We start from the raw sequence: 25,977 nt of genomic DNA, 5'->3' as shown, positions 1-25,977 counted from the left end.
TTTTAGAGAGTTGGGTTTTTTTCAAGCAGATAAAAGCCTGTTTTATTTGAATGGTCTATGTAATTACTGAGGCCACTATGTATAGACAAGAAAGGAGGAGCTTTATTTCTTGGTCTCTTCCTCCTTGGACAACATCTTGATGATCTCCTCCTTCTTGGCCTGGAGGCACTCGTCATGAAGTTTGCACACTTCCTTAGTCTTAGGCCAGTGGTCCTCAGCCTGGTCCTCCAGGAGCTTCTTGCGGGACTTGTCTACCTTCAGCTTGCGGACAATTCCATGAGAATACGCTTGTTTTTGAACACAATCCCTTTCACCTTCTGGTACAGAGTATAATACATGTGGCAATCAGTCTTCTTAGATTCACAGTATCTTCTAAGAAGCTGGCACAGAATCCTCATTCTCCTTATCCAGGTTACCTTCCCTGGCCTTTGGGCATTGGCTGTACCTTCTTGCTTACCTGTGCCCAGGTGCCTGCTCTTCCGGTGGTCCAAGGTTTTTCTGGCATCAAGGAGCCTGGGAGTGGATAGGCACAGGCTTGCAGATGATCAGCCCATGTTTGATCAGCTTCTGATTTGCTGATGGGAGTTATGATTGGTCTCTGAGAGCCAACCAGACCTTCTTTTTGCCACAGCGAAAGATACTAGAGGAAAACTTCCTCTGAAGCCTGAGCATACGCATGGCTTCAGCTACAGCAGCAAAAACAGTTTTTGTTTTGTTTTGTTTTGTTTTTGAGACAGGGTCTCTCTCTTTCGCCCAGCCCGGAGTGCAGTGGCACAATCTTGGCTCACTGCAAGCTCTACCTCCTGGGTTCATGCCATTCTCCTGCCTCATCCTCCCGAGTAGCTGGGACTACAGGCGCCCGCCACTGCACCCGGCTAATTTTTTGTATTTTTAGTAGAGACGGGGTTTCACCGTGTTAGCCAGGATGGTCTCGATCTCCTGACCTCGTGATCCGCCCGCCTCGGCCTCCCAAAGTGCTGGGATTACAGGCGTAAGCCACCGCGCCCGACCGCAAAAACAGTTTTAATATTCTCTATTTTTTATGTAATATAGCAGCTCCCTTTTCCAATAGGAAGAGAGTGTTTTTGACAATTGTGTTAATCTCCAAGGATCCTTTGAATGTTCGTAAGTCAAATGTTCCTAGCCTAGGATTTGTGGATTCCTAGAGAGTATATAGATGGGCTCCAGAGGGTCTAAGAGCCCCCTAAGATTTTGTGTATATATGCTTATACATGCTTTTCTGTGAGTGGGTCCCTAGCTTTCAACAGATTTTCTTTTCTTTTCCTTTTTAATGAGATGGGGTCTCCTACTGCTGAGGCTGGAGTACATAATCATGGCTCACTGCAGTCTCAACCTCCAGGGCTCAAGTAATCCTCATGCCTCAGCCTCCCAAGTAACTAGGACTACAGGTGCAAACCACTATGCCTGGCTAATTTTTAAAACTTTTGGCTGGGTGCGGTGGCTCACACCTGTAATCCCAGCACTTTGGGAGGCCGAGGCGGGTGGATCACGAGGTCAGGAGATCAAGACCATCCTGGGTAACACGGTGAAACCTCGTCTCTACTAAAAATACGAAAAATTAGCCGGGTGTGGTGGCGGGCACCTGTAGTCTCAGCTACTCGGGAGGCTGAGGCAGGAGGATGGCATGAACCTGGGAGCTTGCAGTGAGCCAAGATCGCGCCACTGCACTCCAGCCTGGGTGACAGAGCAAGACTCCATCTCAAAAACATAAAAAATAAATAAAGAAAACTTTTTTTCTGTAGAGATGGGGTCTTGCTTTGTTGCCCAGGCTGGTTTTGAACTCCTGGGCTAAAACCATCCTCCTGCTTCAGCCTCCCAAAGTGCTGGGGTTACAGGCATGAACCACCATGCAACAAATTTTCAAAGGATTTTATCACATACACACAAAAAGTGAATAAGACCTACTTCACATCAAAGTCTTGGCTATACTTCTGGGATAATAGTTGCTACTGTTATCTTAGGGTTCATGACACTGAACAAATTACAGTTCTAGAAAGAAGCAAGTTCTGCCTCAGAGATGACACTATGTTGGAGGAGGGCAATATTTACAGCAGAGTAGGAAGGAACTTCTTGGAAGAAAAATGTTAACCTGGGTAATGTGAGAACTAGAAGATACCTAGGAAATTACCTGGTACCATCTCACTTACATTACATGTAAGAAAATGAAGGTCCAGAGAGGTTAAACGACTTGCCCAGGGTTGTATAGCTAGTTAGGGACTAAAGAGGAATTCCAAACAGGTCACCAACACTCAGCACAGCACTCTGTGCTCCCCATGGAAAGGTATACAAACAAACTGGACTACTGAGCTTAAAAGTTTAATAGGAAATATATGTTAAATTTTCTTCAACTCAATTACACAAGTGCATGCTCATTCCTAAGGAATCGGAAGGAAAGAGGGAATTAAAGGAGTTCAAAAATTTGTAAGTTCTGAGTCCTGAAGGAGATGAAAAACATGAATGTTAAGATGTACAATGAAAACAAAGTAAATAGCAGTAACACTTTTTTTTTTTTTTTTGAGATGGAGTCTCGCCCTGTCACCCAGGCTGGAGTGCAGTGGCGCGATCTCGGCTCACTGAAACCTCCGTCTCACAGGTTCAAGCGATTCTCCTGCCTCAGCCTCCTGAGTAGCTGGGATTACAGGCATGCACCACCACACCTGGGTAATTTTTGTATTTTTAGTAGAGACAGGGTTTCACCATTTCGGCCAGTCTGACACCTGAGGTCAGGGGTTCGAGACCAGCCCAGCCAACACTCTATATTATCAGTCTATATCTGATCTTTCTGTGGCAGATTTGTTAAACAGACTCAATAAGTTACAAAAACTAGACGATTTTTCACTTATCAATTTGGCAGTTATTTTAAAAACCGGTAATCCCACAATTGAGTTAACAATATGGAGAAACAGACTTTCTCATTAGCACTGGTGAGAATATAAACAGGTATAACTCTTCTGGAGGGCAGTTTGGCAATATGCTTACGAAAGTCTTTAAAAATGCATACCCAACAATTCTACTTTACAAATTTATCTTGGCCGGGTGCGGTGGCTCACGCTTGTAATCTCAGCACTTTGGGAGGCCAAGGCGGGTGGATCACGAGGTCAGGAGTTCGAGACCAACCTGGCCAACATGGTGAAACCCCGTCTCTACTAAAAATACAAAAATTAGCCGGGAGTGGTGGCAGATGCCTATAATCCCAGCTACTCGGGAGGCTGAGGCAGGAGAATCGCTTGAACCTGGGAGGCAGAGGTTGCAGTGAGCCCAGTGAGCCGAGATGGCTCCCCTGCACTACAGCCTGGGTGACAGAGCTAGAGCTAGACTCCATCTCAAAAAAAAGAAAAAAAAAAAGAATTTATCTTAAGGAAATGGTAGTACTATTTTCAAAGACATGAATGAGGATATTAATCATAATAATAAATAATAGCATTTATTGAATATTACCTCATTTAATTCTCATAACTATTAATCTTCCCAGTTTACAGTTAACTTGCCAGTGGGACACAGTGGCTCACACCTGTAATCCCAGCACTTTGGGAGGCTAAGGCAGGCATATCACTTGGGCTCAGGAGTTCGAGAACAGCCTGGGCAACATAGCCAGGCCTTGTCTCTACAAAAAAACTTTAAAAAAATTAGCCAGGTGTGGCCGGGCATGGTGGCTCACACCTGTAATCCCAGCACTTTGGGAGGCCGAGGAGGGTGGATCACCTGAGGTCAGGGGTTTGAGACCAGCCTGGGAGAAACCCTGTCTCCACTAAAAAATACAAAACATTAACTGGGCGTAGTGGCACATGCCTGTAATTCCAGCTACTCGGGAGGCTGAGGCAGGAGAATTGCTTGAACCCGGGAGGCAGAGGTTGCAGTGAGCCGAGATCGTACCATTGCACTCCAGCCTGGGCAACAAGAGTGAAACTCTGTCTAAAAAAACAAACAAAAAAAACCAAAAAAAAATTAGCCAGGTGGAGAGGCACATGCTTGTAGTCCCAGCTACTCAGGAGGCTGAGGCAGGAGGATCACTTGAGCCCAGGAAGTCAAGGCTGCAGTCAGCTGTGATTGTGCCACTGCACTCCAGGCTAGGCAACACAGTGAAACCCTGTCTAAAATATCAAAGGATTTGGACTTTTTTCAAGGCAAGCAATAGAGGAGCCATTGAAAAAATTTTAAACAAGAAAGATCAGATTCACACTTTTCCACATAAAGAATGGTTAGGTGGGGCAGACGTAAAGCAAGACAGGAAACAATTGTACAAGTTAGAGAACCAAATGGAAATGAGAAGACAGATATAAGATGATAAGCTAGAATCAAAAGGACCTTGCGACCAATTAGACATGAGCTTAATTTAAGGGGAAAAGCAGTGTCAAGGGTAACTCCCAGGTTTCTGAGCAAATGAGTGGATGGTGGTGCTGCTTATTTTGGGGAGAAAAAAGGTGAGAAATTGAATTTTAAGCATGTCAAGTTCAAGGGGCCTATGGAACCTCAAGAGGAGTGAGCTATTGCATTTATCAATGTCCTAAGGTCAGAGGCAGTGTCTGGGTAAGAGACGAGGATTTTGGATTCATTCACCATATTTAGTTGTAGACATGAATGGTGGATGTGACCACAGGGAAAGTGAGGCAAAAAAAAAATGTTGGCAATCAAGGGAATTGCGAGGTTTAAAGAAGCTCATAGGCTGGGCGCAGTGGCTCACGCCTATAATCCCAGCACTTTGGAAGGCCAAGGCGGGTGGATCATCTGAGGTCAGGAGTTCAAAACCAGCCTGGCCAACATGGTGAAACCCTGTCTCTACTAAAAATACAAAAATTAGCTGGGCGTGGTGGCGCATGCCTGTAATCCCAGCTACTGAGGAAGCTGAGGCAGGAGAATCACTTGAACCCAGGAGGCGGAGGCTGCAATGAGCCGAGACTGCACCATTCCACTCCAGCCTGGGCAAAAAGAGCAAAACTCCATCTAAAAAAAAAAGCTCATAGGGAGACTGAGAAGGAGAAACTAGAGAAGTAGAAAGGAAAGCAGTGAAAATGGCTGTTACAGAAAGAGAGCCAAGAAAGTTTCAAGCAGGGCAAGAGTATGTTTCTTGTGGGTTAATACCTCAGGGAAGTCCCATAAGATAAAGATGAAAATGCGTTTCTTTGATTTAGCAATAAATTGACTGGGGAGAGTGGTTTTTGCTGAAGGCAGTCTTGCAAAGGCAAGATTGCAGTCAGCCAAAGAAGGAGTAAGAAGGAATAAAATGGAAACTGTGAAATATAAACCACTCTTTCAAGAAGATTGTTCAGAGAAGGAGAAAAGTCGAATAATCTTGTCAGAGGCAGATGTAGAATATTTAAACCCTACAAAAATCCTAATGACTTGCCAAGCAGTGTAAGGTTTTGTTTTGTTTTAATAAAACAATTCATAACAAATAGGGATTAGACAAATGAGAAATGAGAATTTCTTAGTTGCAATCTCAAGAGAGATTTTTACTATTTACAGCCCAAACTTTATTTTCAATATTAGATGGAACACACGCTTACAGCTCTTGTCAGGGTATTTTGATAAGCCTTTTAATAACTGTGAAGTAAAATATTAATAATAATAGAATTGTCATTTCTAACCTCAGGTGTATTTATCTTTTAAAAGGCTGAAAATTACTTTATAATTTAAAAAATGGTAGTAGGGAAAAAAGTAAATAAAAGGCTAAAAAGATTAGCAGTTGCTTATAATTTTTCTCAATTGTTGATTCACAACTCACCAAAAATTTAAATTTAAGTGGCAAATACCTATTTTTTTTTTTGAGTCTCACTCTGTCACCCAGGCTAGAGTGCAACGGGGCCATCTTGGTTCACTGTGACGTCCACCTGCCAGGCTCAAGCAATCCTCCTGCTTCAGCCTCCCAAGTAGCTAGAACTACAGGCATGTGCCACCACACCTGGCTACTTTTTGTATTTTTAGTAGAGACTGGGTTTCGCCATGTTGCCCAGGCTGGTCCCATACTCCTGGGCTCAAGTAATCCGCCCACCTCCGCCTCCCAAAGTGCTGAGATTACAGGTGTGAGCCACCATGCCTGGCCCCTGTCTAATTTTTTATTCTGCCTCCACAATTATCCTAAGGATTATGGCCAACTCTCACAAACTTCAGAATGAAATTAAATCTAATTCAGTTTAGCCAGTAAAGGTCTTTCAGCACCTTTACCAGAAAATCTATGCAGAAAGGCCAGGTGTGATGGCACATGTGTGTAGGCCTACCTACTCAGGAGGCTGAGGTGAAAGGACCACTTGAGGCCTGGAGTTCAAGACCAGGCTGGGCAACATAGTGAGACCTTGTCTCTACCAAAAAAAATTGTTTTTTTAATTAGCTAGGCATGGTGGCATGCACCTATAGGCCCAGCTACTGAGGAAGCTGAAGCAAGAGGATTGCTGGAGCCCAGGAGTTCCAGATTACAGTGAGCTAAGATTGTGCCATAGCACTGTAGCCTGGGTGACAGAGAGAGACCCCATCTCCAAATACAGAAATAAATAAATAAATAATCTGTGCAGGAATTGAAAAATTAAAGAATGGTAATAAAGATGCTGTAAAAGCCAAAAAATTATGAACAATTTTTTTTTTTTTTGAGATGGAGTCTCACTGTTGCCCAGGCTGGAGTGCAATGGTGTGATCTCAGCTCACTGCAACCTCTGCTTCCGGGGTTCAAGTAATTCTCCTGTCTTGGCCTCCCAAGTAGCTGGGATTACAGGCATGTGCCACCACACCCAGCTAATTTTTGTATTTTTAGTAGAGACAGGGCTTCGCCATGTTGGCCAGGCTGGTCTCAAACTCCTGCCCTCAGGCGATCTACCCGGCTCAGCCTCCCAAAGTGCTGGGATTACAGGCATGAGCCCCTGCACCCGGCCATATGAACCATTTCTTTAGGCAAGTTTTGCTTCTTTTTATCTGACCCTGAAGAAAATAATTGGAATGAATACAGTAATTCCCTTCCCCTTCCCCTTTCCCTTTCTTTTCGACAGGGTCTCACTCTGTCACCCAGGCTGGAACACAGTGGCACCTTCATGGCTCACTGCAGCCTCAACCTTCTGGACTCAAGTGGTCCTCTTGCCCCCTGAGTAGCTGGGACTACAGGCATGTGCCACCATGCCCAGCTAATTTTTGTTTGTTTGTTTGTTTGTTTTGTAAAGGCAGAGTCTTGCTTGGTTGCCCAGGCTGGTCTAGAACTCCTGGACTCAAGCAATCCTCCTGCCTTGGCCTCCCAAAGTGTTGGATTACAGGCATGAACCACTGTTTCTGGCTTCCTTTTTTTCTGATATAAATAATCTGTTTTTAAAAATTGCTGTTTTTGAAGGCCAGAGATTTTTTTAATTTTTTTTCATTTTCTGAGTAAACATATGTCTCAGTGTACTGTTTTTAAATTCACGGTGGCTTTCTGGACTAACAGTGACAACATTCAGTCACAACATTCATGTTTATAAATGTAAACATTTACCTCAGGAACAGTCTTTAACCAGTAACTGAACCTCTTGTTCAATGTTGGTTAAACAGCAAGATGGGATATTCTGACCAAAAAGCAGAAAACCAATTTTAATTAAAAATACTTTTAAAGTTTATGTAGTCAATTTTCTATTGTCTTGACACAAAAGATCTATTCCTCTAGTTTAGGCCACTGAGTTTTAAGAATATCTCGGCTGGGCACAGTGGCTCACACCTGTAATCCCAGCCCTTTGGGAGGCCGAGGCAGGCAGATCACAAGGTCAGGAGTTCAAGACCAGCCTGGCCAACATGGTGAAACCCCATCTCTACTAAAAATACAAAAATTAACTGGGTGTAGTGGTGGACGCCTGTAATCCCAGCCACTCGAGAGGCTGAGGCAGGATAACTGCTTGAACCCAGGAGCCAGGGTTACAGTGAGCTGAGATCGCACCACTGCATTCCAGCCTGGGTGACAGAGAGAGGCTCCGTCTTGGAAAAAAAAAAAAAAAAAAATCTCAAACCACTATAGTGGTTTATTATATTTCTAGTTACTATAAAGAAACTAGAAATGTAATGGATTTGAAAATAAACTATCATCATGTCAAATCAAATACACCACAGGCAGCTCTTTTGTACAAGGAATATTCTGGGCTTTTAACTTTCATAACCCTCAAGAATTAGATATTATTATTTTGTATTTTACAGTGGAGGAAACTGAGGCTGAGAAAAGTTAAAGAGTTTGCTCAAAGACAAACAGCTAGTAGCAAGTTAGGACTCGAACCCAAGTTTTCCCAAAAGGAGCTTTTGTTGAGAAGATAAAAATACAAATATAAGTTACCACCAATAAAAATTACCACAAACTTAGTTAAAAATAACATTATAAGAAATTCTACTATCTTAGAATGCACTTCTGTGATTACTGGTAAAACTTATCATTCAGATATGAGCCACAAAAGTTAGAAAAAATGAGAACTTGCTGACCTGGGGCAGAAGATTCAGCCGGCAACAAATTCCAGCTCCACCACATGCTGGCTGTGTGGCTTGAGGGAAACATAGTCTTCTCATCTGCAAAATGAAGATAACATCAACCTTCCAGAGTTATTGTGAGGGTTAGATGAAGTACCAAGTAAAGCTCCAAGTAGAGGGCCTAGCAGACATAGTAAATACTACATACTGACTCCTTCCTTCTTAGGAAAGGCTTTCCATGGGTCTAAGACCTTGAACAATAGATTGAGTTGGGATATTGAAAGAGAATGGGGAAGCTCATTTCAGGAAGAAAAAAGAAGCATAAGTCAGAGATACGGCAGGAAAAACTGTGTTTAAAATAGTTTACCTGATGCAGAACATTTAAATTTAAGAGTATATTATAATAAGCCTGGAAAGCAGTTTAGGCCAAATTACATCAGGCCTCAGTCAAAGAATTTAGACTTTATATTACAAGTAGCAGGGAATGATGGAGAGTTTGGTTCCTTTGTTTACATTATGCTTTATTGACCTTATGTTTTATTATAAAGCAATACATGTTCATTGTAGAAAGTCTGTAAATTGGCCGGGCGCAGTGGCTCATGCCTGTAATCCCAGCACTTCGGGAGGCAGAGGTGGGCAGATCACTTGAGGCTAGGAGTTTCAGACCAGCTTGGCTAAAATGGCGAAACCCTGTCTCTACTTAAAAAAATAAAAATTTAGCCGGGCGTGGTGGCACAGGCCAAGATTGTGCCACTGCACTCCAGCCTGGGCAACAGAGCAAGAGACTCTGTCACAACAACAACAACAACAACAAAGTCTGTAAATTACAGAGAAGTGTAGAGAAAAATATACAAAACACCTTATTCAATAGTTACCTTGAGAGATAAATTTTTTTATTGTTTTATCCTTTGGTGGAATTTGTTTTCTTTTTTCAGTAGCTTTACTGAGGCATAATTGACATATAGAAATTATATAATTCAAGGTATACAATACGATACATATACATTGTGAAATGATTACCACAATCAAATTAATTAACACATTCTTCCCCACCCATAGTTACTATTTTCCTTTGGTAGTATTTTGATTGAGTTTTTTTTTTTTCCACGTACACTTGTTATTTTAATACTAATAATAAAATGTATAAGTACATGGAAAACATTAAACACATTTACGTAACTGTTCTTTTTATGAGAAGATTTGCCTCTCAAAAAAGCATTTGCATATTTGAGATGGTCAGATGGCCAGTGAGAGTTCCCCAAGGCTAGAACCACACATTTTATAGGGTACAATGGTTGCTAATCTTTATACGCATCTTGTCCTATCATTTCAACATATCATTGTAACACATTTTTCTTTTACTTTTAATATAGCTAAATTATTTAATTTCTTTAAAAAATATTGCTACCATAACACTCTCCAAAGATTACCTCTGGGGACATTTGAATGTATCTTTTCCAGTTTAAAGGTTTGAACTTGAAGATAGATGGAATAAAAGTGGGACTTTAGGTGGCTTACTCTGACCAAAGCAAATTAGAAAGATGCGAGGAAGGAGATTATAGAACAAGGAAGACCATATTGGGCTATGGTAGCAATTCAGGCATAGGTCAAAAACGGGCAAGACTGGTACAGTGACAATGGACATGGAAAGAAAGCAATAAACAAAAGAAACAATACAGAGGGAGAATTGACAGGACTTGGTGACTCACGAGCTATGGAAGGTGAAGGAGATGAGTAATGAAAGATGATGCTAAGGTGTCACCTTTGGCAATTTACATAAGCTTCAATTTCCCCATCTATAAAACAGGGTTAACAATTGTACCTTCCTCATAGGGTTGTTGGGAGGATTAAATGGATGACATCTAAAATGCTTAGCACAAAAACAGGAATGCATTCTTAGCCAATAGTGGCTGTCATAGTTTTTATAGATGTTGAATCTACATGGCTGGGTTTAAAAATAATGAAATTCTTAAAAGAAATAGGAAAGTCAGGAGAAAGGTATGATTGAGGTAGAGAGGTAGAGTTGACCTATATTTTAGACCTGTCAAATTTAGGTTTATGGTGGACAGTCGATTAAAAATGTTCAGCAAGAAGCCACCACTGGCAGTGATGTTTCACAGTGGGTACATTTTAGGAAGACTTCATGTTCATGAGAAGCAGACACGTGGAGGGTGGATACCACTGCACAATGTCCACGTCTGCCTGTAACCTCCACTTAACCAGCAGAAATTACCTGATCTAATAAGCAATCTCTACATATCGTACACTTCCTGGCTGAGTGGCTCTGGTAGGACAGATACCAAAGTAGTGAAGCATTTAAAGGTTTGGATCTGTTTGAATCCCAACTCTTCCACTTACTGTTGTCTAATTGCAGGAAAAATAATTTTCTTAGCTTCACGTTTTCTTGTTTACAAAATGGAGTAATAAAAATTTCTACCTCATAGCATTGATGGGAGAATTAAATGAGACCATTTAAAATAAGGTCAGGCATGGTGGCTCACGCCTGTAATCCCAGTACTTTGGGAGGCTGAGGCGGGCAGATCACCTGAGGTCAGGAGTTCAAGACCAGCCTGGCCAACATGGTGAAACCCTGTCTCTACCAAAAATACAAAAATATGATCCGGGCCTGGTCGTGGGTGCCTGTAATCCCAGCTACTCAGAAGGCTGAGGCAGGAGAATCGCTTGAACCCAAGAGGTGGAGGTTGCAGTGAGCAGAGAACGCACCATTGCACTCCAGCCTGGGCGACAAGAGTGAAATTCCATCTCAAAATAAATAAATTAATAAAAAATAAAACATAAGATGTGATATAAATACCAAGTTGTTTTGTTTTGTTTTGTTTTGAACAGGGTCTCCCTCTGTTTCCCAGGCTGGAATGCAGTGGCACTATCACGGCTCACTGCAGCCTCAACCTCTCCCAGGCTCACGTGGTCCTCCACCTCACCTCCTGAAGTAGCTGGGACCACAGGCGCTTGCCACAAATAAACTGTTCATTGTTGTACTTTTTGTAGAGACGGGGTTTTTGTCTTATTGCCCAGGCTAGTCTCGAACTCCTGGGCTCAATGAATCTGCCCACCTCAGTCTCCCAAAGTGCTCAGCCACTGCACCTGGCCATAAATACCAAGTATTGCTATTAATCATGTCTCTCCTTGAGGTTAATAGTTCATTTATATTTCCTCTCCATTCTTTATGGTGTCAAACATGAGAGGCACTCTCTGCTAACCGCTGATCACTGTGCCTCCACAACTTTTGCTTTCAGCCTCTCCCCATGGCTCAGTCCCTTTTGGAACTTTGTAACTCATAGTTTTGTGAAATTCCAGAATGCCAAACAGGATCTTTGGAGGAAGATGGTCTGTTAGTCTTTGTTTGGAGAGACCTTCTGTATTCGTTTCCTATCACTGCTTAAACAAATTACCACAAACTTAGTGACTGAAAACAACACAAATGTATTGTCTCACAGTTCTGTAATTCAGAAGTACAAAATGGTCTCCCTAATAAAATCAAGGTGTCAGCAGGGCTGCATTCTTTTCTGGAGTCTCTAGGGGATAATCCATTCTCTCACGATTTTAAGTTTCTAGAGGCCATTTGCATTCCTTGGCTCATGGCCTTCTTCCTCCATCTTCAAACCCAGCAATAGCAGCTTGAGTTCTTTTCAGCTCATCAACCATCCCTCTGGTTGACTTCTGCCTCCCTCATCTCCTATTAAAGACCCTTGTGATTACATTGGGTCCACCTGGATAACCCAGACTGCTCTGCCTATGTTAAGATCTGCTAACTAGCAACCTTAATTCCCTTTGCAACTTTATCTCCCTTGCCATGTAATATAACATAGGACAGGTTCTGAGAATTTTGATGTGAACATTTTGGGGGATCATCATTTTGCCTACCATACCCTCCACAAAGAAAACTCCAGGGAGATTTGCCCCTGCTTTGTCTCTGTCTTGCAGGACCTAACTGATCCTCTAAATCATGAACCATCTATCACAATATGATAATTGTAATAATCACAATTGGGAGGCCTTTCATGATAATATTTTTCTTCTGGTCTGTCTGATTCTATTCCATGCTTGAAGATTTACTTGTAGCTAAATACAATGACTGTTAACTAAAAATTCTTAAAGAAATAATGATCTTGGCTGGGCACAGTGACTCACGCCTATAATCCCAGCACTTTGGGAGGCCGAGGTAGGTGGATCACCAGTTCAGGAGTTTAAGACCAGCCTGGCCAACGTGGTGAAACTCCGTCTCTACTAAAAATACAAAAATTAGCCGGGTGTGGTGGCAGTCGCCTGTAATCCCAGCTACTCGGTAGGCTGAGGCAGAGAAAAAAAAAGAAATAATGATCTCAGGAAATCCTTTCCAGTATGGGGGAAAAAAAGGTTTATCATCAACCATTCGCTTTTATAAATGATATGAATGTCCATTTCTTTTTTTCTTCAAGTCAGAGTCTTGCTCTTCTGTCACCCAGGCTAGAGTACAGTGGCCCAAGCACAGCTCACAGTAGCCTCAACCTCCCAGGCTCTAGCAATCCTCCTACTTCAGCCTCCCTAGTAGCTGGGACTACAGGCACATACCACCATGTCCAGCTAATTTTTGTATTTATTTATTTATGTATTTATTTTTTTTTTTTGTAAAGAGAGGGTCTTACTATGTTGCCCAGGCTAGTCCCAAACTTCTAGACTCAAGTGATCCTCCCGCCTCAGCCTCCCAAAGTGCCAGGATTACAGGCATGAGCCACCACACCTGACTGAATGTGTATTTTATTTCTGAAACAAAACCACTACACATGATTGTTACTAATATGTTTCTATTTTTTTTTTAGCTGGGTATACCTGTAATACCTGTATTACAGGTATCCCAGCTATTCAGGAGGCTGAGGTGGGAGGATCACTTGAGCCCAGGAGTTTGAGGCTGCAGTGAGCCATGGTTGTGCCACTGACTGCGTGACAGAGTGAGACCCTGTCTAAAAGAAAAAAAAAGTTTCTATTTTTTTTAACAGAACCCCAACAGCGGTGTTTTCATTTTAGATCCAATTGGTGATTAATGGACAGCAGAGTATGTCTTAAGAAAGACAGGTGAAAAATATCAGGTTGCAAAGCCAGAAATGTTTTTATTTTTGTAAGGGGTAAAAGGCCATGAGTACTATTTTAGGAGTAAAAAAAGTTCAAACACTGTAGTTGGAAATGGATAAAACCTCAATGCCTTTGAATTTTACACTGAAATTTAGTATTTCTATCTTTTAAGTTCTTTTATCTCAAGGTATATAAATGTGCTCAAAATAATGATGTCCAAACCTTGAGATTTTCTTTTTTTTGAGATGGAGTTTCACTCTTGTTGCCGAGGCTGGAGTGCAATGGTGCGATCTCGGCTCACCGCAACCTCCGCCCATTCAAGCAATTCTCCTGCCTCAGCTTCCCAAGTAACTGGGATTACAGGCATGCATCACCATGCGCAGCTAATTTTTGTATTTTTAGTAGAGCAGGGTTTCCCCATGTTGGTCAGGCTGGTCTCGAACTCCCGACCTCAGGTGATCTGGCTGCCTTGGCCTCTCAAAATGCTGGGATTACAGGCATGAGCCACCACGTCCGGTGAGCATTAAAAATTTTGTTATAAATTTCAGCATTAAAAAACTTGTTAATGGTTGATCCTAATTTTCTAGTGGGTAGGAGGCTAGCTTTAGTAACTGATTGAAAGAAAACAGCTTGAAAAACAGGAGAGGCTAGCACTAAATTGTTTTATGACTTTGGGCAGGAGACTCAAGAGAAGGAAAATAGAGAGCCCAACAGGTATTGAGCATCTATTATTGCCAAGCACTCTGTTTGCATATATTATTTCACTGAGTTTTTACAACATTTCCTGTGGGTCGCCATTGTTGTACTTTAAAGATGAGGAAATCAAGGTTCTGAGATGTTAACACACTCTCCCACAATCGCACAGCTAAAGGGTAACAGCACTGGGATTAGAGTCCAGTACTGCCTAACTCCAAAGCCCATGCATATGCTCTCCACCACCCTCAGCTGCTCTTGCCTTGTTTCCTCACCTACAGAACAAGGCAGTTCAGTCAGATAATCTCTGATGCCCCTCAAGTTCTACCTGCATGGCCTCTATGATTGGGAGGAGAAAGGGGAATCAGGGCAGGGTCTCTGGCACTGTGCTGAGTGGTCTTCTCCTGAGTGGGAAAGCACTGAAACCATGTGTCCTACCAGTGCTGTACTGACTCCCTGTCCTGTGGAAGGAGGCTGCTGCTGCTGGCAACACTGCAAATGACGATGGGACTCCCAGGCCCACAGCCCTCAAAAGGAAATGAGTCTTCTCATTCTCCTTTGCAGGGCCACTTTTTATAAATTTACATTTCCAAAATCAAATCCGTCAACATTTACTGTTGAGAATTGTATTGTGCCCAACACTGAGTTAAATGGTATTGCGAAGCTCTATATACAACAGCAAGGAAGTAAGTATAAGATGTGGTCTGTATTCTCAGGAACTTACAACTAGCTGGGAGAACACAACACACAAAGCAATTTTTGAAGGACACTGTGTAATGCAGGACTGAATTGTGTAGTCCAGATAATATGTACTACAGGAGTGCAGAGAAATGGGAGTTCAGTGGAGGCTACAGTACCCGTAAGAACTGGAGCAGAGACAGCGTTATTCACCTTGCATTCTTGACTAGTCTTTCTTGGCCTTCTCTGTAATTGTGAAATCCCGGTATGACTCTTTCATATAGTTCAAACATCCTCTGCTTTGCAGGCTGCAGTGATGTCCTTCATATCACGTCATCTTAATGCCACTTCATCTTTATTGGCATGTATGGGAGGAATAAAACCCCAATGGTATGCAAACACCGTCATGGAGACTTGCTTCAAGCCATGGGAAGTTTCACGCAAAACCAGTTTCTCAGTAGGGCAAATGTTGTGTAAAAGTGCAAGAAGTTTGAGAAACTAGTTAAAGGCAAAGCCTGTCACAGCAAGAATGAGACTTGAATGGGGACACTTTCCTGTCTGTGTCAGGGATGGTCTGATGGTCTACTTCCAGCCCCTCACCTTCGGGGCCCCTATGCTTAAGCACTTCTCTGACAATGTGGCCTGGAGGCCAAAGGACCTTGTCCAATGCAGCAGGAACTTCTTATTGCCAAACCCTCTGCCCACCCTCATAGGCCAGTCTTTTGATAAGAGGCTGTAGACCTAAAAAATTATTCTAGAATGTTGGATCTAATAGATTTAATAGTCACTATATATTTACTGCATGTTCTGAAACAAGGCTGGATTGAGGAACGTTTTCATTTTAGTTGAAGACACAAAATGAATATACAGGAAACAGTAGCTAAGTATACCTGACAGATTAATGGCATCAAGTGCTAAGCCAAGGGTAATTGGTTCAGAAAAATGAGACACTGATAAGTACAGAAGTAATGAGGGAAAGTGTCACCAAGCCAACGTTTAGGAGAGACCTTAAAAAATGGAAAGAATCTGGATTGGCAGGAAAGAGAAATTATGACATCCTAGAAATGATATAGCACCTACTATTTCATGTGATGAATTATAAATTATAATAGGAAACCATTATCAAAGGCAGGAAAAGTGAAAGATATATTCATGGAAAACCAAAGCAGTCAGTTTGTCTGGAGGAAGGGTGGCATAAGAATGTACATAGCAAAAATTAATGGGAAGTAAGATCATCTGAATAAGATGAATTCATCAACATACTTAGGCTGGGCGCGGTGGCTCACGCCTATAATCCCAGCACTTTGGGAGGCTGAAGTGGGTGGATCGCTTGAGCCCAAAAATTCAAGACTAGCCTGAGAAACACAGTGAGACCCTTTCTCTACAAAAAATACAAAACAATTTAGCAGGGTGTGAAGGTGCGCGCCTATAGTCCCAGCTACTTGGGAGGCTGAAGTGGAAGGACAGCTTGATCCTGGGAGGTCAAGGCTGCAAGTGAGCTATGATCACTGCACACCAGTGTCAGTGACAGAGTGAGACACTGTCTCACACAAACAAACTTACCAAACATATGTCAAGTGCTGATTACACTAGGTCTCTTGCTGCATAATTATAATCGTTTACACCTATTACAGCTTACAATGTGCCTTGCACTGTGTTAAAGTGCTTTACATATATTATCTCATTTGTCACTACAGACCTATGAGGTATATGCTACCTCATAGGTAATGTATCCATTTTACAGATGAAACTGATGAAACCCAGAGAGGCTAAGGAACTTGCTTCAGGTCACATAGTTACTGAGTGGGAAAGCCTGGTATTGAACCAAGTAAGTCAGCCCAAACACGGGTTCCGAGCACAATGCTAAACTGTCTCCACAGATATTACTACAATCTCATAAACTTCCCTATGACATAGGTATTATCACCCCAGTTTTGCAAATGGGGATTCAAGGTTTCAAGAGTCAGTGAATTGCCCAAGGTCATTCTGCTGAGTACAGGGCTAGGATTTGAAAGCAGATCCACTAACTCCAAGTCCATTAAACTTCCCATTACAATACAGCCACCTGGCAGAAATATTGTCTAGTATGAGATCAGATTAGAGGAAATTTTGACAGCAAAGAAGAGCAAGAAGTCTATATAAATAGGGAAGAACTTCAGGGTTTTGAATAGACGTGATTTGATTAATGAAGGTAGTCTAGGTCTGGCCTGTCTTTCACAGGGAATTGAATCAGGGAAAGGGTAGACATGAACATTAGATGATATTAGAGGAAGTAAGGACCTAGAAATGGGCATAGGAGAGAGGGAAGGACAGAAACAAGATCAATATTTGAAGGAAAACCGGATTGTTCCAGGGGCTGACAGCTGAGAGTGATGAAAGAGGAGATCAAATCAAAGAGGAATTTGCTTCTCTATATCTAAATAACTTCATGGACTATTGACAGGGACTGACAGATTATGTGAGCAGCTGATTTGTGGCAAAAAAAAAAAAAAAGACGGTTGTCTTTGGACATGTTGCAATCTGCTTGTCAGAACAATGACCTGCACATTCCAGAGGAAATGGCCAGTAGGCAGTCAGGGAAATGGGATTGGAGCTCAGGTAGAGAGCAGAAGCTGTCAATCGTATCTGACAAATAAGCTCTGCAAGGACCACTGAAGGGGCAGACAAGTCACATCCCAAGAAAAATAGGTTTTTTTTTTAATAGAATGAGCCAGGAGTCAGCAGAGAACCAAAATGCACTATAATGAAAGAGATCAGGCCCAAGGGCAAGCCACAGGTCAAGATAAGTGGTTAGGGACGATGCAGAGATAAAAATTAAAGGGACAGAGCAGCAAATCTGATCTCATCAGTATCAAGGATAAATGACCACAGAATAATTTCCTGTCCTGTTTCTGGTATTTTGGGTTATTCCCCTATTGCAGGAGCCAAATCCACTTAACTGGATGAAGCCCTCAGAATGACCCTACAGAACAACCACGAATCTTCCTAGCAGGGAGTACACAGTCTACATCAGCACAGGGAGAGAACGAAAGTTATCAAAAAGAGCCTCTCCACTGAATTGTACATGTAAAAATGGCTAAAATGGTAAAAGACATTTATGTAGATATTACCAAAATTTAAAAGGGAGTCTATCTCTTGAAAAGATAAACATCTATGGATTCCCGCAAAATCTCCAAAAGTTCACCTAATTACCATCTCCTGGACTTCCCCTGTTTGTTAAAGATCTTGATTTCCTTGCTCAAGTTGGTGGCTATGGTGCTAAAGGGATGAAGGTACTTATGAAACCATGGAGGCTGCAGCTACCTGGTGCCCTTGTCCCTTCCAGTCTGGGAAGGGAATGGGATACTCAGTTGTGGTCAGTTTGCTGTGGAAACTCCTCTTCTGGCCTTTCTGCTCCCTCTGTCCTTTTTTCAGAACTTTGAGAACATGATGCATTGGCCAATGCTCCACCCTCTGTGACCTCTTCTGCTTGACACAATTAAGAAAATGAGCCATAGAGCAACTCAGCCAACACCTGGAAGGGACTTACCTGAGACAGGAACCTGGGTGTCCTGTAACTTCAGTTCTTGCTCACTGCCCTGTGCATATAGCCTTAGAATCCTAGGATCCTCCTTCTGACTTTACAGAGATCACCTCCAATCCTATATCCAATTCCTTTCCTGATCAATATATAATGTGCTCTTAGTTCAGGGGGCCTTCACAAACCAGGGCAACCCAAAGGTGCTCAGCTCCTATGCTCTTGAGCAAAGTGGGGCTCCTCTTCATCCTGTAAGTGAGGAAACGGGGGCCCAGGATCAGTTCAATGGCTTGCCCACGGGCATATACCTGGATAATTGCACAAGGGGAAGGAGATGCAGGCCTTCTGATCCACTCTCCAAATCTCTGTTAGCTAGACAAAGAGATCCCAGCTGAAATATTTGGAATGCTATTTTTACTGAAGCTTTGCTTTCCCCCAGATTTAGTCTCTTTTACTGCCTTTTTCTCAAAACATATTTAAAATGCTTGGAAATGCCAATTAGGGGTCTAAAATAGAATGATAACTGCACTGATCAATTGGGGAAGCTCACTGGTTACCCACAAAACCATCACAGACCACCTATTATGCTGTGGCTAAAACTCGGATCCATGCCTTCCCACAGCCTCATATGGCAGAGCACTGTAGTCCCTCCTGTCATTGCCCCATGTTGGCCTTGATGTCTGCCTCTGAAATCCTTGATTACCAACGTCAACAGGCAGTTGGCCAGCTTAGGAGGGGCCCTCCAAAGTTACGGCAAGATAAAAGAATGACAGTACAGCTCATCATAAACGTATTTATCAGGCAAACTTCAGGAAAAACTGGTTTCTCAGGCTTGCCACCTGAAGCAAAATAGTTCTGTGTGAAGCTTGACACGGTGTATATCTGTGGGTCAGGTTAGCACACACACAGAAAAAGAATCTTTTTTGTTTTCTCTTCGGAGATTATCCAAACTATAAAGTTAACCAGAGAAATGAATTATCTGTTTTTGTCAAGCCTATATTTCTTTCCAATGGTCATTTTCTGGAAATGCAGGATTCAAGTTTAGAACTTCTAAGTCATAGAGTCATATACTCATAAAATAGCACTGTATGGGACCTGGAAATCACCTAATCTAGCATCTAATTTTGCAGATAAGAAAGCTGAAGTTTCCTGTTATTAAATGAATATTGTACTTCTATGCAGGCAGAGATTGCACTCATTTCTTTACAAGCTAAAATTACACTGTTGGCTCCCATGGCACTGGCAGTTAGCCTAAATAAAACCCATAATATTTTTCATACAAACTGTTCAGCTAGATTTTCCGCATTCCAGGTTTATAGAAATTTCTTAAAATTTTGTTCAGGAGTTTACATTTTCCCTTTCTAATGTTACTAGTTTAAACTCTGTATGCCAGTCTATGATTTGAATTCTGGCCCTGTCTTAAGCCTTATAAGTACTGAGAAAGGGAAAGATCATTTGCTAGTGTGCACTTTACAGTGTACCTGTCTTTATTTATGTATTTATTTACTTATTTATTATGTTTTGAGACAAGGTCTCACTCTGTCACCCAGGCTGGAGTGCAGTGGCACCATCACAGCTCACTGTAGCCTCAACCTCCTGGGCTCAAGCAATCCTCCTGCCTCACCCTTCTGAGTAGCTGGGACCACAGGCACATGCCACCATGCATGTAGAAAAATTTACACATTTCTAAAATGTTGCCCAGGCTGGTCTGAAACTCCCAGGCTCAGGTGATCCTCCCACCTCAGCCTCCCAAAGTGCTGGCATGACAGGCATGAGCCACAGTGCCCAGCTCCCCTGCAACTTCACTTCTTGCTCACTGCCCTGTGCATATGCCCTTAGAGTCCTAGGATCCTCCTTCTGATTTTACAGAGATCACTTCCAAGTCTATATCCAATTCCTTTCCTGATCAATATATAACATGTTCTTAGGTCAGGAGGCCTCCACAAAGCAGGACAACCCAAAGGTGCTCCTGCACTTAGCTATTAGGACAATAGCTAAGTTGTCCTAAATAAAACACCTAGTTTTGTCCTAATTTAATTCCTCAAGGAGGTTTGGTAACTTTTCCTCCCTTCTTACATGAAGGAGCTCTAAAAGGGGTCTTTCCTCTATAAGGGAGAAGAAACGTCTCATAGCTTGTCTCCTACCAGAAGTAGGAGTGACTGGGGTAATGTGGTAAAAGGTTACCCTCTAAACTCCAGAGTCAGAAGAACCCTTTCTTTTTTTCTTTTTTTTTTTTGAGACACAGTCTTGCTGTGAGCCCCAGGCTGGAGTGCAATCATGCTATCTCGGCACTCACTGCAACCTCTGCCTCCCAGGTTCAAGCAATTCTCCTGCCCCAGGCTCCTGAGTAGCTGAGACTACAGGCACACACCACCACGCCCAGCTAATTTTTTTGTATTTTTAGTAGAGACAGGGTTTCACCATATTGGCCAGACTGGTCTCAAACTCATGACCTCAAGTGATCTACCTGCCTCGGCTTTCCAAAGTGCTGGGATTACAGGTGTGACCCACCGCGCCCAGCCAAGAATCCTTTCTTATGTCCATGTTGATGTATAGGTTAGTACTTTATCTTCCATCAGCTATGAAAACTGCAGGAGTCAAGAAATTTAGGAGTACGGAGGAAAGAAAGGAAAGATTTCCTAATCTCTTCATACTCAAAAGGATATCTGCTATATGAAAAAGAGTTGAGTGAAATATCTGTGATTACTTTATATATTGTAAGTAGCCTAGAAACCTAAGGATTATACCTGACTTCTTCCTTCCCTTCACCCCCCATATCTAATAATAAGAATAACTAACACTTACCAAGTACTTACTGTGTGCCAGGTACTGTGCTGAGCATTTTATAAGCCTGATTAATTGAATCCTGAAAACAATTAGGATTTTAAGATGAGAAGATTGGCACTTTTAAGAGATTACATTACTTGCTTGAACTCATATATCAAGGATTGATAGAGCCAGATTACCACCCAAATTATTGTGACTCCAGAGCCCAAAAACTTACCCACAATAAATATTAGTCCAGGTCCTCTAGGAGAGCCATCAGACCATGATACAGGTTTGTCCCTTATGAGACATAGAAGGAAGAATGAAAGGAAGAACAGGAGGGAGACAGATGTTGGGTAGAAGGAAGGACAAAGGAAGGTTGGTGGGTTGTGTGGAAGGAAGGTTAGGTGGAGGGTTGGTGGGTTCTGTGGAAGGTTGGTGGGTTGTGCGGAAGGAAGTTTAGGAGGAAGGTTGGTGGGTTGTGTGGAAGGAAGGTTAAGAGGAAGGTTGGTGGGTTGTGTAGAAGGAAGGTTAGGTGGAGCATTGGTGGGTTGTGTGGAAGGTTGGTGGGTTGTGTGGAAGGAAGGTTAGGAGGAAGGTTGGTGGGCTGTGTGGAAGGAAGATTAGGTGGAATGTTGGAGGGTTGTGTGGAAGGAAGACTAGGTGGAACATTGGTGGGTTGTGTGGAAGGAAGGTTAGGAGGAAGGTTGGTGGGTTGTGCAGAAGGAAGGTTAGGTGGAGGGTTGGAGGGTTGTGTGGAAGGTTGGTGGGTTGTGTGGAAGGAAGGTTAGGAGGAAGGTTGGTGGGTTGTGTGGAAGGAAGGTTAGGTGGAACGTTGGTGGGTTTCGTGGAAGGAAGGTTAGGTGGAACGTTGGTGGGTTGTGTGGAAGGAAGGTTAGGTGGAAGGTTGGTGGGTTGTGTGGAAGGAAGGTTAGGTGGAAGCTTGGTGGGTTGTGTGGAAGGAAGGTTAGGAGGAGGGTTGGTGGGTTGTGTGGAAGAAAAGTTATGTGGAAGGTTGGTGGGTTGTGTGGAAGATTGGTGGCTTGTGTGGAAGGAAGGTTAGGTGGAAGTTTGGTGGGTTGTGTGGAAGAAAGGATGGGTGGAGGAATCTTAGACTGCAGTGCAGTATTAAAAATGTTCAGCAAGGACAATGTAACATCTTGGAGCTAAAGTTGCCCATTAGAGGGGTCCCACATTCCCCAGGAATGGGCCTGCCTTAATATTCCTGCTGCACTCAGTCATGAAGTAGCCGTCGAGAAGCATGAGCTGAGCAGGAAGCCGTGATGGATTTCAGAATGCAGAAGTTGGGGCTATAAGTCAATTATGAGGTGCATTTCTTTGGTACCATCTTACATCACACTGTCTCTTCAAGCAAATCTGCTAGCTTTGTCTTCAACAAATGTCTCCACCTACTGCCCTAGTTGAAGCCTCTGTCACCATTCACCTAGACAATTCCAAACAATGTTTTGTTTCCCTACTTCCAGTCCTAATACCCTTAAAATGATTCCCCACAATGCTGTAAGGATGAACTTTATGATACATAAATGCAACTGTGTCATAACTCGGCTTAAGAATCTAGGTGGATGCCAGGCCGGGTGGCTCACGCCTGTAGTCCCAGCACTTTGGGAGGCTGAGGTAGGCAGATTGCCTGAGATCAGGAGTTCAAGACCAGCCTGGCTAACATGGTGAAATCCCACCTCTAGTAAAAATACAAAAATGGCCGGGCGTGGTGGCTCACGCCTGTAATCCCAGCACTTTGGGGGGCCGAGGCGGATGGATCACGAGGTCAGGAGATCGAGACCATCCTGGCTAACACAGTGAAACCCTATCTCTACTGAAAATACAACAAATTAGCTGGGCATGGCGGCATGTGCCTGTAGTTCCAGCTACTCGGCAGGCTGAAGCAGGAGAATGGCGTGAACCTGGGAGGCAGAGCTTGCAGTGAGCAGAGATCATGCCACTGCACTTCCAACCTGGGCAACAGAGTGAGACCCCATCTCAAAAAAAAAAAAAAAATTAGCCGGGCATGGTGGCGCACCCTTGTATTCCCAGCTACTCAGGAGGCTGAGACAGGAGAATGGCTTCAACCTGGGAGGCGGAGCTTGCAGTGAGCCAAGATCGCACCACTGCACTCCAGCCTGGGCAACAGAGTGAAATTCCATCTCAAAAAAAAAGCAGCAGCTAGGTGGAGATGTCTTTTCGTCAATGTGATAATGGGTACAATGATCCTTTAGCATATATATGACAAGAATCTCACCAGCTTTCATTAACAAAGCTAATTTCAAAATTGCCTCATATTCTTTTTGGTAAGGTCATCATTAATGATATTTATATATGGAGCTATCCCAGTTACCATATGTCATTTATCTGCTTAAAAACCTACAAATATTTACTAGGATAACACCTAAGCTTTTGATCACAGTAAACTAGGACTCCCAGGACCCAGCCACTTTCTACTTCTCCAGTATTATCCCTGCTACTCCTTTCCTGGTATTTAATACTCCAAAAATACAGTACCAAACTGTCTGTAGCTTCTGCTATGCTGTACACATCATCTTCATGTCTTTGTTTATACTATTCCCTCTACTGGGAATGCCATTGTCTCTTTTCCTCCTCCCCTCCTTTCTGTGCCTATTTGAATGTCATTTTAGATTCAGCTCAGCTACCACCAGCTTTCCAAGACTCCAATATACCAATTCAAAGATCATTTAGTCCAAGCTCCGTCCCAATTCAGGAATCCTATGGAAAGCATTCAGGCAGAAGGTAATCCAAGGCAGAACTCACAGTATCACAAGGCAACTAGCTATATCTTTGGACTGTGCTCATGGTCACATAAAGCAATGACAGCTACTTCTCACTGTGTTTTATCAGGGAGTCTATCAGTTCCTGTTTCTCCATCTTTTCTGGGTGCAGTGGTTAGAATAATACTCACTTGAAGCTTTAAGATGAACGGAGAGTTAGAAGTTGGGAGGCTGACTGAGAAATTCTCTTGGCAAATCCTATAGAGGTGGACCAAGTGTGGTGGCTCACACATGTAATCCCAGCACTTTGGGAGGCTGAGGTAGGTAGATCGCATGAGGTCAGGAGTTCGAGACCAGCCTGGCCAACAACGGTGAAACCTCGTCTCTACTAAAAACAAAACGAAACAAAACAAAAACAAAAATTAGCTGGGTATGGTGACGTGTGCCTGTAATCCCAGCTACTTGGGAGGCTGAAGCACAAGAGTCACTTGAAACTGGGAGGCAGAGGTTGCGGTGAGTGGAGATTGCACCACTGCACTCCAGCCAGGGCAATAGAGTGAGGCTCTGTCTCAAAAGAAAAGAAAAGAAAAGAAATCCTATATAAGTGATCTCCTGCTTTGAACCTTCAGATCTTGGGTGGGGACAGAAGTGGGGAAGGTGAGGATGAGGAAGGACAGAGCTTGTCAACAAGCTATTGGTCATGTCCTTCTGCTTGTAATGTCTGAACTTTCTAGCTTTTCATTTCTAAATTCCCTGCCTGTGACTCACAGATGTTTCAAGGGGCCTTTAGAATGCCTGTGGACTTTAATAGGTGAGAGGCATGGGCAGGGAGAAGATGTGTAGTACATGGTAAATCATGTGAGGGTTAGAATTTGGCCACGGTGACTGCAGTTGCTAAGATTCTAAATGTTTCCTTAGTGCTTTTTGGTAAATCTCTCTTTACATCCAAGATCGAAAAGTTGCATCTAGAACTATATATATATAGATGGGAGTTACCTAATATGGAGGAAAAAATAGTGAACAAAGGCTTATTTGGGAATCCTAAACTCAATTGGGATTGTGGAAAGAAAAGCATGATGAATATGAGTTTTCTTTATCCACATCTAAAGCAAGCATCATTTTCTCAATTTTGAGTAGGTACTGCCTGCTTTTATGCGTTTTAGAGGGTTCAGTATGGTGGCCGAGTAAGCACTGGGACACTGTCAAGTAGTTTCAGTCAGAAGTTCATTTTGGGGAAGCATAAAAAGGACTCGTAATATGTATGAAAAAATCAGTAAAATAAATATGAATAATTATGAATAAAAATTTCACCACTAGCAATGTTATTTACACAGCAATCATGGAAATAAAAACAACAATAAAAAATACTGACCATTAAGAATCACTAAATTATCTTACGAGCCATCATGACCCTGTACAGAGCATACAATTAAATTTTTCACTGGAACTTGAGTATTGATCATCTGGGAATATAAACATGAGAGAAGGGTAATAAAAGGAAACTAGGGGCTGCAGTGGCTCCCGCCTGTAATCCCAGCACTTTGAGAAGCAGAGCTGGGAGGATCACTTGATCCCAGCCTGGGCAACATAGAGAGACCCTGTGTCTCTTTAAAAAAAAAAAAAAAAAAAAAGGAAATTAGTTTCATTGTATTTTAAAATTTGTTCTAAAGCTACATTAATTGAAACAGTTGGAGGCCGGATGCAGTGGCTCACGCCTGTAATCCCAGCACTTTGGGAGGCCGAGGGGGGCGGATCACGAGGTCAGGAGATCAAGACCATCCTGGCTAACATGGTGAAACGCAGTCTCTACTAAAAACACAAAAAATTAGCTGGGCGTGGTGGCGGGCACGTGTAGTCCCAGCTACTCGGGAGGCTGAGACAGGAGAATGGTGTGAACCCAGGAGGTGGAGCTTGCAGTGAGCCAAGATTGTGCCACTGCACTCCAGCCTGGGCAACAGAGCGAGACTCTGTCAAAAAAAAGAAAAAAAAAAAGAAACAGTTGGTATAGTGCAGAAATAGACAGATCAATGGAAAAAGCTCAAAAGTGGACCCACATGCAAACAAAATTAGTTTACAATAAAAGGAGCATTCCAA

General features: G+C 42.7%; 1 long non-coding RNA gene and 1 pseudogene across 1 annotated transcript; both read right to left on the bottom strand.

Annotated features, from left to right (window-relative positions):
- On the bottom strand, positions 1-2,159 carry LOC129481678 (large ribosomal subunit protein eL19-like; annotated as a pseudogene).
- A 226-nt stretch (positions 2,160-2,385) lies between these two features.
- On the bottom strand, positions 2,386-21,244 carry LOC134736675 (uncharacterized). The gene is made up of 3 exons (XR_010120870.1): positions 21,182-21,244; positions 8,434-8,517; positions 2,386-2,456 (listed from the first exon to the last, which is right to left on the bottom strand). It is a non-coding gene; the product is annotated as an uncharacterized lncRNA (long non-coding RNA).
- Positions 21,245-25,977: the final 4,733 nt, after the last annotated feature.

This window comes from Symphalangus syndactylus, chromosome 5 (genome assembly GCF_028878055.3).
Source record: "Symphalangus syndactylus isolate Jambi chromosome 5, NHGRI_mSymSyn1-v2.1_pri, whole genome shotgun sequence".
In the NCBI taxonomy this organism is placed as follows: domain Eukaryota; kingdom Metazoa; phylum Chordata; class Mammalia; order Primates; family Hylobatidae; genus Symphalangus; species Symphalangus syndactylus.
Note: the sequence above shows the minus strand (reverse complement) of the source record. Positions and strands in the feature narration are given on the sequence as shown.